Below are 12516 nucleotides of genomic sequence, written 5' to 3'. Positions count from 1 at the left end.
AATTCAGCAAAATTGAAGACTACAAAACCAATGTTTAAAAATCAGTTGTGGGCAACCTGGGTGGCTCAGCGGTTTAGTGCCTGCCTTTGGCCCAGCGCGTGATCCTGGAGACCCGGGAGCGAGTCCCACATCAGGCTCCCTGCCTGGAGCCTGCTTCTCCCTCTGCCTGTGTCTCTGCCTCTCTCTCTCTCTCTCTCTCTCTCTCTCTCTCTGTATCTCTCATGAATAAATTAAATCTTTTTAAAAATAAAATAAAATAAATTTAAAAAATAAAAAATCAGTTGCATTTGGAAGGCTCAGTGGTTGAGTGTCTGCCTTCGGCTCAGGCTCATGATTCCGGGGTTCTGGGATGGAGTCCTGCATCGGGATCCCCACAGGGAAACTGCTTCTTCCTCTGCCTATGTCTCTGCCTCTCTCTGTGTGTCTCTCATGAATAAAAATTTTTTAAAAACCAGTTGCATTTCTATATAGTAATAAACTATTTAAAAGGGAAATTAGGGATCCCTGGGTTGCGCAGCGGTTTGGCGCCTGCCTTTGGCCCAGGGCGCGATCCTGGAGACCCGAGATCGAATCCCACGTCAGGCTCCCGGTGCATGGAGCCTACTTTCTCCCTCTGCCTGTGTCTCTGCCTCTCTCTCTCTCTCTCTGTGTGTGTGTGACTATCATAAATAAATAAAAATTAAAAAAAAGGGAAATTAATAAAATTCTATTTACAATAGTTTCAAAAAGAATAAAATACTTAAGAGTAAACTTAACAGACACAAAAAACTTATACACTGAAAATTATAAAATATTGCTGAAAGAAAGACACAAATGGAAAGATATCCTATGTTGATGGACTAAAAGACTTAAATTTACTAAGATGTCAATACAACCCAAAGTGATCTACAAATTGAATGCAACCCCTATCAAAATCCCAATGATGTTTTTGCAAAAATAGAATAATCTATCCTGAAATTCATGTGGAAACTTAAGGGACCCTAAATAACCAAAACAATCTTGAAAATGAAGAACAGGGACACCTGGGTGGCTCAGTGGTTGAGTGTCTGCCTTTGGCTCAGGAGTCCCAGGACCAAGTCCTGCATCAGGCTCCCTGCATGCAGCCTGCTTCTCCCACTGCCTATGTCTCTGCCTCTCTCTATCTGTGTCTCTTATGAATAAATAAAATCTTTAAAAAAAGAAAATGAAGAACAAAATTGGAGGTCTTTTGTATCCTAATTTAAAAACTTACCACAAAGCTAAAGTAATCAGGACCCCTGGGTGGCTCAGTGATTGAGCATCTGCCTTTGGCTCAGGGCATGATCCCAGGGTCCTGGGATGGAGTCCCCACGGGAAGCATGCTTCTCCCTCTGCCTATGTCTCTGTCTGTCTCTGTGTGTCTCTCATGAATAAATAAAATCTTTAAAAAGCTGCAGTAATCAAAATAGTAAAATAGTGTAGTAGTAGCATAAGAGAGACCTATAGACCAATAGAATAGAGCCCAGAAATAAACTCTTATATATACAGTCAAGAGAAATGTACCAAGACCATGCAATGGGGAAAGGATAATCTTTTTAACAAATGATGTTGAGAAAACAACATGGATATCCACATGCAAACAAATGGCATTACACCATATACAAAAATTAACTCAAAATTGGTCAAAGACCTAAATGTAAGGGCCAAAGCTCTTAGAAGTAAACATAGGGCAAAAGCCTGATCACATATGATTTGACAATGATTTCTTGGATGACCAAAGAAACAAGTCAAAATTAAATGTCTTTTGTGCCATCAAAAGAACCTATCAACAGAGTGAACCAAGACAACTCATGGAATGGGAGGAAGTATTTGCAGATCATTTGTCTGATAAGTGTTTTTAATTCAACAACAAAATAAAAAACTGATCAAAAATTATCAAAAGGCTTGGGTAAACATTTTTTCAAAGAAGATATACAAATGGCTAATTTATACATGAAAAAATGTTCAAAATCACTAGTCATTGGGAAATGCAAATCAAAACCACAATGAGGTACCACTTCATATCTATTAGTTATCATAAAAAAAGAAAAACAGAAAATAGCAAGTGTTGACAAGGATGTGTAGAAATTGGAACCCTTGGGCATTGCTGGTAGGAATGTAAAGTGGAAAACCCACTATGGATAACAGTGTGGCAATTACCCAAAAGGTTAAAAATAGAATTACCATATGATTCAGCAATTCTACTTCTGGGTACATACCCAAAAGAAATGAAAGCAGGAACTTGAACAAATATTTGTACACCCATGTTTATAGCAGTACTATTCACAATAGCCAAAATGTAGAAGCAATCCAAATGTGCAGTGACAGATGAATGGATAAACAAAATATGGTATATACATATAATAGATTATTGCTCAGCCTTTAAAGGGAAGGAAATTCTGACTCTTGCTACAGCATAGATGAGCCCTAAGGGCCCTAGGCTAAGTAAAATAAACGAGTCACAAAAGATAAACATTGTATAAATCTACTTACATGAGGTATCTAGAGTAGTCAATTTGTAGAGACTGAAAATAGAATGGCCATACCAAGGCTGGGTGGGTGGGCGAATGAGGACTTAATATTTAAAGGGTACAGAATTTCAGTTGGGGAAGATAAGAAGTTCTGGAATTGGACCATTGGTGGTTGCACAATAATGTGACTATACTTAATGCCAAACAAAAAATTAAAAATCACGGGAGGAATCGCCAATAGGGAGAACAAGCAGATGCAACAGGAAAGATTATTTCCAGCCTTAGTTGGTTCTCACAGGCACTGTGGATCCCCACAGTGGGTGATCCCCACTGTGGATCACCACAGTCCAGGTGATTTGCCTGTTGCTTTTGGCCACAAGGCTACTTTGCCACCACCATGACAATGCTCTAGCCAGACCAACTAGCACCATCAGCTACTTTCTGTATCCCTCACAGTGCTTGCAGGAACCTCTGCATCCCTTCCATCCATACAGGAGTATCAGTAGAGTCACAAGTGTCAACTTAGTTCTCTGCCTTAGTTCTCTGCCTATCTTGTCTATGTCACACTGCATTTGGATTTCATTCCGCTTTTGCCATCCTATGTTGTTCAGAGCCACCCCGTAAAGCCTTCTGCTCCCATATTTTGAAATTGGTATAGAACCCAAGCCCTCTCTACTTTCAGCTTTCTCCACATTTATTTAAAAGCCTTACTGGAAAAAAATAAAATAAATAAAATAAAATAAAATAAAAGCCTTACTGGAATTTCTACCAGGAAGGTCAAAGTCACAATACAAGAATCTGCCTGCTTACTCCCACTCTCACTCTTTCTTCTCTTTTGTGCACTCAAGTAGAAAATTGAATTTTTTCTTTTTCTACTTTTTTCTTTTCTCATTGAATTCCTTTTTTTAGGAGTCCTAATCCTCCCCACCCTCTTGGTTGGTAGATACCTTTGATTGACTAGAGAGGTCACATACATAGAAATGAAAAAAAAAAAAAAGCATTTTGGTATATTCTTTTAAATTAAGTAAAACAGGTGATTTGGGCAATAAGGGAATATAATTGCTCATGTAACTGAACAGTCTGGAGTTTTAGGCCAGGCTAAATCCAAATGCTGAATTAATGGGGTCAGGTCTCAGTTTCTCAGTTTCTCAAATCCACTTCATCACCGACTCTACTTTTGACAGACTTCTTCCCCCTGCAGTTTCAAGATGACCAGCAGAGACTCTGGAACCCATATGCTTCCCTCTTCGTGTGAAGAGAGGAAGAGCACTTTCCCTCTCCAACTTGTTGAACCAAAGTCCTGATCTTAGTCCGGTTGGACCTGTGTTTATTAGCTTAAGATAAACACCAGGGGATCCCTGGGTGGCTCGGTGGTTTGGCACCGGCCCAGGGCGCGATCCTGGAGTCCTGGGATCGAGCATGGAGCCTGCATGGAGCCTGCTTCTCCCTCCTCCTGTGTCTCTGCCTGCATGGAGCCTGCTTGGAGCCTGCTTCACCCTCCTCCTGTGTCTCTGCCACTCTCTCTCTCTCTTTCTTCTCTCTCTATGTCTATCATAAATAGATAAATCTTTAAAAAAAAACACCATATCACATATCCTATATCCCATTCTTTTTTTTTTAATTTTTATTTATTTACGATAGTCACAGAGAGACAGAGAGGCAGAGACACAGGCAGATGGAGAAGCAGGCTCCATGCACCGGGAGCCCGACGTGGGATTCTATCCCGGGTCTCCAGGATCGCGCCCCGGGCCAAAGGCAGGCGCCAAACCACTGCGCCACCCAGGGAATCCCCCTATATCCCATTCTTAAACCAGAAAAGGGATAGTGTCAGGTTCCCCTGAAGCCTGTGGACCATGGGAATCAACGTTAGATACTATTACCAAGAAAAGAGAGAATGTGTGTTAAGTGACCAGAGACATCAATGTCCACTACCGCTGATGTCTACTAGATCTGATTTGACCTGCTACTCAACAGGTATTTATTGAACAAAATATTTTTTAATGCAAAACAGAAACATCTTAATTGGGGTACCTGGTTGGCTCAGTCAGTGAAGCATCTGCCTTTAGCTTAGGTCATGATCCTGGAGCGCCGAGTTGGGTGCCCTGCTGAGTGAGGAGTCTGCTTTGCCCTCTCTCTCTCTGCCCCTCCCCACCTGCTCATGCTTTCTTGTGTGCTCTCTCATGCTCTCAAATAAATAAAATCTTTTTTTTTTTAAAGAAGCTGTTAGTTCTTCAGATGCCCCTTCTGATCCACACAGCAGGGAAACTACCCTCTGTCCACCCCTAGTGGGAGGCTGGAGGCCTTCCTTCTGAGAGTGATGAGGAATGTTCTTTGGAGAAGGAAAATCTGAGTATCAACACTGGCAGAATTGAGCACAACTGAGGTTAGGGAAATCCATATGGGAAACAGGAGGATATGGATGGTTACATACTGAATACTGAAACCACCAGCCCTCTTCTCTGTCCCGGATCCCAGAATATTGACAGCCAGGCCTGTACTGTCCAAGAGACTGGAACATCTTTCTCTGATCATTTTGACAAGCTCCAGAGAAATACTTCAAAATTTTGACCTGGGGATTTGCTAACCAACTGGCCCTGCTAGACCGCTGTATGGTGAAATTCACCATTGACAAGCCCCAATCCATGTTTTCAAAGACTTCAGTCAGCTTTTTATGCCCCATCCTTAAATGTGAGCAGAGTCCAAGGAAACAGAGCCTATTCAGGAAAGAAAAAAAATGTTTTTTGATTATCAAAGTTCTCAGATGGATATTATATCAATGAAAGAAGAAAAGGTTATATTTATAAAAAGGGATTTAAGGGTCCCTGAGTGGCTCAGTTGGTTAAGTGTCCAACTCTTGATTTTGGCTCAGGGCATGATCTCAGGATCCTGGGATTGAGTCCCGTGTTCTGCTCCAAGATCAAGTCTGCTTGAGGATTCTCTTCCTCTGCCCCTCCCCACTCACATATTCTCTCACTCTCTAAAATAAAAGGGGGAGATTTATCAAAAGAAAAGGGTATATTTATACAAAGAGAACCTTAAAATTTAAAACTCGATAGTAGCATTTTTATTTTTTTATTTTTCTTTTTTTTGCATTTTTTTAAACTTAATAAAAATATTGAAAGAGCCAGTCCCCCATAATATGAAAGTAAAAGTAAAAAAAGGTGGAATATTGGTAAGAAAAGATAAGAAGATTAGAAGGTAAGGCAATTGGAAAAGGTAAGAAAATTAGAAGACCTGCTCAGGAAGTCCAAGATCCAGATAAAGAGTCCAAAAAGAGAGAACAGAGAGCACAGAGGGAAGGAAATAATTCTTGGAATAATTCAGGACAATATTCTAGTTTACAGATTGAAAGGGCCTATAGAGTAGCCAGCACAGTACTCTAAAATAGACCTTCATGGGGGATCCCTGGGTGGCCCAGTGGTTTAGCACCTGCCTTCGGCCTAGGGCGTGATCCTGGAGTCCCAGGATCAGGTCCCACATCGAGCTCCCTGCATGGAGACTGCTTGTCCTTCTGCCTGTGTCTCTGCCTCTCTCTGTGTCTGTCATGAATAAATAAAATTAAAAAAAAATAGGCCTTCATCAAGGCATATCTTAGTGAAATTTCAGAACCCTGGGGACAAACAGAACATCTTCTAGCTTCCAGAAAGAAGTGAACAAAATTTTCATAGAGACCATATAAAAAAAAATCAGGAATCAGAATTCTTGGGCTTCTTAAAAAGCCCCTCTGATGTGCTCAGAGCTTCCAACCAAATCTTCAGTGCTCCACTCTAAAATATGAGTTAAAGACAGAAGCCAAAGGAAAAATTGTAAATGATAATAGCAAGAGACTGAGCCCAATCTAAAAGTCTAAAATTCCCTCTCCTCTCCACCACTCCCTGAGCAGCCACTGGAATAGATGGAGCCAGAGCCAGAGACCTGCCTGGGAGCCTTCTCTTTCTTTTCCCCTAGGCTCCACCTCTGCAATAACTACCCTTCTATGTTCATTGTCTCTGTCTCTGTCTCTCTCTCTCTCTTTTTTTCTCTCCCTCACTAGCTTGATGTGAGGGGTTCAATCATGCTGCTTTTCTTGATAGCAACATTATTAATTATGGCTATCTAGGAAATAGACAAAGATCCCGAGTTCAGGCCTTGACAGTAGAGAGCTGCACTTCTTTGTGGACAAAGAATCAGACTAGATTTAATGACAAAATCTAAATTTGTATAAGACTTTCCCATTTCCTTGAAACATAATGCTCCATTGATTGCAAGCTGAGTCATATATTGGGCCTGCTTCTCACACTGTCAGCGGGAAGTGTAATTCCTGAATGACTCCCAGCAGACATTTATAGATTTTTCAGTCTGTTGAGTTATAAAAGATACCCAAAGTCTTTTTTTTTCCTGAAGACCTTTAAATAAATTTTGATCTCAACAGCTAAGTCATTGAACATAATTATATGCAACACACTGGGAGTAATCTGCATAGAAGCAAGAGTTGAGGTAATGAGGCCAGAAAAATATCAAGTAACTGTATGAAGAAACAAAAAACAGAAGACTGAGGACTAGAGTTTCACCTTCCAGTTTGCTCTTATTTAAGAGACAGAAGAAAGTAATAACCGCTCACAGAAAGAAAGAGGGCAAAATTGAGAATAAGTACCAGGACAGAAATTAAAGAGATTATGTGGAGAAAGGGTGGAGGACAGAGTAAAATATGTTGAGGGATGAAGGGATGTAGCAGACCAGTCAGTGCTCTATCCAGAAAGTCTCAGGTCTTATAGGATAGGACTCCTGACTCCAATTGTCTCAGGGCCTTTGTCTGCCCCAACACTGTCAAGCTAGAAACACCCGGGAATTTATGCTCCCCTCTCCTCATTCCAGCAACCCCCAACCAATGACTAACTAGAGTTGATGTATAAACATCCCAGATACCACATCTCTTTGATAACTCTGAGCGCATGCTCAATGCTGAGTCTCAGAGTGCCCAGGCAGGATCAAGTTCAGTTACTCGCAGTGGTTAACTGACTCGATAGGGCACCATTTATCAGCTTCCTTCCTTTTTCCTTCCCACTTCCCTATACTCTTACTGGTCCTTCCTGGCATCCTCTCCAAAAGACTGGAATGATAAAAGACCATTGATAAGATAGCATGTATGTCCTTGAAAGATCAAGGTCAGTAGAATGGAATAGGCAAAAGTCATACAGATGGATTCTAAGGGGACAGTTGGAAATGAGGAATCTGAGCTGGAAATAGAAAACAACTCCTTCCAGAAGCTTAGCATTTAAATGAGAGAAGGAAATGGAGAAATTAATGGGGCAATGGGATTGGGCCAAAAAAAATTGGTGTTTGTGTCTATCTAGGAGAGATCCAATGCATATTTTTTAGACATTTAACTCTAGGGCCATTTATGTATTCCTGGAAGCACCCCTCCCTTTCTAGTTTCGCTTTCTACCTCTCTTCTATTTTTATCATCTCTTTAGCTAGCTCCTCTTCTTTGCCCAGACTTAAATGTTTGTTTTCCTAAGGATTCTACATTTGGCCCCCTCTTCATTTCTTTCTACACCCTCTCTAATAACCTAAATCTCTACCATGACTTAAACGTCCCCCTATACAGTACTGATTTCCTAAATCTGTATCTTTAACCCCTTTCCTGGGCTCCAGATCCATGTATTCAACAGCCTACTTTATAATTTTCCTATCTATCCAGCTGGCACCTCAAATTAATCATGCAAAAATTGAACTTGCTATCTTCTCCTCAAATTCATTTTTTCCTTATATTTAATTGAGGTACTACCATGTATTCAGTTACGCATATCAATCAAATACAAAGTGAGACTCATCCTGAACCTGACTCTCTCATCACCTTCATCCCGTCAGTCATTAAGTTGAATAAGTCATTTCCTTTTCTATAACATCTCCCAAGACTACCCATGCCTTCCATCTCCACTGTTCCTGCCTGAGTTGTGGCCATTGTCATATCTTGCCTGGACCATAAGGGTCTCCTAAGGGGCCTCACTGCTTTTAGCCTTCACACTCCTGCCAAATAGATTTCCTGCTGCTTAAAACATTTCCAGGCCTTCCTGGTGTGTGTGTGTGTGTGTGTGTGTGTGTGTGTGAGAGAGTGTGAGAGAGAGAGAGAGAGAGAGAGAGAGAGAGAGAGAGAGAGAGAGAGAGAGAGAGAGAGAGAGAGAAGATAGAGACTCTTTGGAGGGGTTATGGTCAGAGCTGGAGAAAATTGTGCTGAGGACCAAGCCTGAAAAATATCAGACTTCTGGGTCTGTTTGCAGTAGGTTTAAAATAAGAATCTGCCCACCATCATGAAAGATAGTGACTCCACTGGAATCTTTCCTTGGGGTCAGCCCCTGTGAATCAGGATAGAGATAGGAAAAACATCCCCCCATATTTTTCAACTATTGATGACAGCCACCAGCAGAAGGTCCAAGGTTAAGAAGTAGAGCTGAATGAAGGTCATGATATAGACCGAAAGGTCAAGGTACAGGGGTCCTTCTAAGACAAACATCTTCAAGTTTAAGGCAAAGGCCAACATGGCAAGCCACAAAAGGGCATTTTTTTTCTCTTAGAAAATTCTTATTTAGAAAGTTTGTTCTGAAAAAAAAAATTTTATAAAAAGAAAGTTTTTTCCAGATTGAGGAGGGAAGCATTCTCATCCCAGCTCCCACACCGGTCAGCAATAACATCTGCCGAGATAGTGATCTTCAACCTGAGGCATGAGCAGTCCTACGGGCCCATGAAGACTTTCTAAGGGGTTCAAAGTCAAGATGATTCTAGGAGAATCAATATTCAGATCAACTTTCTTACTTCTTTTGTTTTAAATGATTGCTGTGGATTAGTATCCTGTAGGTTCTCCTATCCTTCCTACCACTTTACAGTTATCCTCCTCCCTGTTTCTGAAAGAAAGACACTCCTCACCCATCCTGGATCTCACCATGGTGTACCAAAAAAGAGTTTGCATGTGTTGTGGAGGACTTGATATTGTGGTGCTGGTGCTGAGAAAGTGAACCACTGGATAAGAAAACTTTCTGTTCTTTCTTCAACAAAATTGGAGGATCTAATCAAGTTATCAGCTGATGCTCTCAACAAAAATAATGTTTTATATTATACTGTTAGTTTTTGGCATAGGACTTAAGAGGAGTTTGAAGCATTGAGTGATGTTTGTTAATGCCTTCCATTTCCATCATCTTATTTATATAATAAGGTTTTCCAAGGCCTATATATATATAAACAAAGAATGTGATTGATGTTGAGTGCTGTCTCTTTCCAGCAATAAGTAATTTTTGTCATGCATTTTTGAACCAGTTTTTTAGATAGCCCTCCACCTCATTAATAAACGTATTCTGAAATAAATTAATTTTATGTGTAATATTACTTATCAAAGTTTGTGATGTATTTTTGTTGTTTTGATCAATTATTTACTTATGTTAACTGTAGTGATAGCTCAATCTAGAGAAATGCTTAAATAATTAAAGTCTAACAGTCATACAAATGTTTTTAAATTCCACTTTAACTTATATATATAATTTTTGTCACAGGGAAGTAAAAAATTGTGATCAATAAAAATCTTTCAAGCATAAAAATATACTAGGATAAAATCCTGTGGAGGAAGTAAAATGAATATAAGCTAAAGGAGGAAAAAAAATCATGTAAAATTTCCTGCTGAAAAAGTGGTTAACCATATGTCTTTTAAGTGGATATTGACTGAAGGAGGGGATTGAGTTGCTTTGGTGTTTATTTTAAAATGCCAATATTTACAAAGTACCAGAAAACATATCCTTTGCAATGATTAAACTCATGATAAACATTTATTTTATTTTATTTTTATTTTTATTTTTTTATTTTATTATTATTTTTTTATGATAAACATTTTAAAGATCAAAAATAGGGACGCCTGGGTGGCTCAGTGGTTGAACATCTGCCTCTGGCTCAGGGAGTGGTCCTGGGGTCCCAGGATTGAGTCCCAGGATTGAGTCCTGAATGGAGTCCCGGGATGGAGTCCCACATCGGGCTCCCCTGGAGGAGCCTGCTTCTCCCTCTGCCTATGTCTCTGCCTCTCTCTCTGTGTCTCTCATGAATAAATAACATCTTTTTTTTTAAACATCTTTTTTCAAGAAAAGATAAAAAATATGCAAGGGTTACATAGTTTTCAAATTCTTTAAGGGAACTTATGAGCAAAATTGTTTGAAGACTACTAAGTTGGGATTCTGCAAGCCAAGCTGATTTTTGTTTTGTTTTGTCTTAAATTAACCAAGACCACAACGTCACCATGGTAAAAGAACTCCTGGTCCTGATAACTGGCCATTAGTACTGAGGATAAACTTCTTAGCGTTGAGCCAGGCTCAAAGGTTCTATCTGCCCATTTCACATTCCATCAGCTTCATATTTGGCAGCCACCTCTCTTCCCTCTTTCCACTCTGCCTCCTCTGTCAACTCGAAACCAGAGCTGTAAGGAATCCATGCATCTCCCCAAAACTTCCATCACATTTTATACTTCAGACCTTTGCTCAACCTGCTCTCTCTGCCTGGGATGAATTTCACCTCTTCCCTGATTTCCTCTTCTCCATCTAACAGTAAATTTCTCCCACAAACTGTCATACATAACTGGCCCTTAATTTAGGGTGACCTACCACCCTGTTTGCCTGGGAATGAGAGATTTCCTTGGAGTGAGGGACATTCGGTGCCGAAGCCAGGAAAGTCCCATCCTAGTTGGCCACTCTCCTATTACATGTTCAAGGGACTCACAATCTGACTTGGGAATAGTGACCCAACTTTAGGTTGTTGGTCTATGTCTTTTCCCTTCTGATAGATTTCTCACCTGGGGAAGACAATCATTCTTCCATATTCCAAGAGCACTTTCTCAGGATAATACAATTCAAGTGCTTTAAGCATTTAAGTTACTCTATTCCCAATTACCAACTCACACTTCAAAAAGCAGTTATTTTGTGATCTTAAAAGAAACACTCTCTTCTAAGTAATTAAACTCATTAAACTTGCATATTTAATTCCTACCAGTGCATGCCTTAGATCATTATTTCAAAATAATTCATCTACAAAGATTGAGGCTCCCAATCTCCTAAAAATAAGTTCAAGAGAAACATTATAAATTTTCTGTGAATGTATGAATGTGTATTTGGGGATGTGGAAGATAGAAGTTTGAGTTTAGGGGATCCCTGGGTGGCTCAGCGGTTTAGAGCCTGCCTTTGGCCCAGGGCGTGATCCTGTAGTCCCGGGATCGAGTCCCACGTCAGGCTCCCGGCATGGAGCCTGCTTCTCCCTCTGCCTGTGTCTCTGCCTCTCTCTCTCTCTCTCTCTGTCTCTATAATAAATAAATAAATCTTAGAAGAAGAAGAAGAAGAAGAAGAAGAAGAAGAAGAAGAAGAAGAAGAAGAAGAAGAAGAAGAAGAAAAAGAAGAAGAAGAAGAAGAAGAAGTTGTTGAGTCTAACCCTCAGGAGAGTTTCCAGAATTACCCCAGACCAGAAAGTGGTCAGGCACAGAGAAGCCATAGAGACATGTTACCTAACTGAGCCTCAGTATTCAATCTGTACAGTAACCATAATAACACTTATCTTATTGGATTATCAAAAGGATTAAGAGAGGCAGTGTAACAAGTTGGTTAGGAGCAGATTCTGGAGTTTAGCAGGCTGGGTTTGAATTTTGTCTTTATAGCTTACCCACTTTGTGACCATGGCCAAGTCACTTAACATCTCTGTACCTCAATTTCTTTATCTGTAAGACAAGGATAATAATAGAAGTTGCTTCATAGGAGCACATGGGTGGCTGAGTGGTTGAGCATTCACCTTTGGCTCAGGTCGTGATCCTGGGGTCATGGGATCCAGCCCCACATCCAGCCCCTGCAGGGAGCCTGCTTCTTCCTCTGCCCATGTCTCCGCCTCTCTCTGCATATCTCTCATGAATAAATAAATAAAATCTGTTTTTTTAAAAAAAGTCTTTTTTTAAAAAAAGAAGCTGCTTCATAAGCTTGTTATGAGAATTAAAGGAATTAATACATACAAAGTACTTAGAACAGTGCCTGGCACATGATAAGTGACACGTAAGTGT

Source organism: Nyctereutes procyonoides, unplaced genomic scaffold (genome assembly GCF_905146905.1).
Source record: "Nyctereutes procyonoides isolate TBG_1078 unplaced genomic scaffold, NYPRO_anot_genome, whole genome shotgun sequence".
Taxonomy (NCBI): Eukaryota; Metazoa; Chordata; class Mammalia; order Carnivora; family Canidae; genus Nyctereutes; species Nyctereutes procyonoides.
This window is presented reverse-complemented; position numbering follows the sequence as displayed.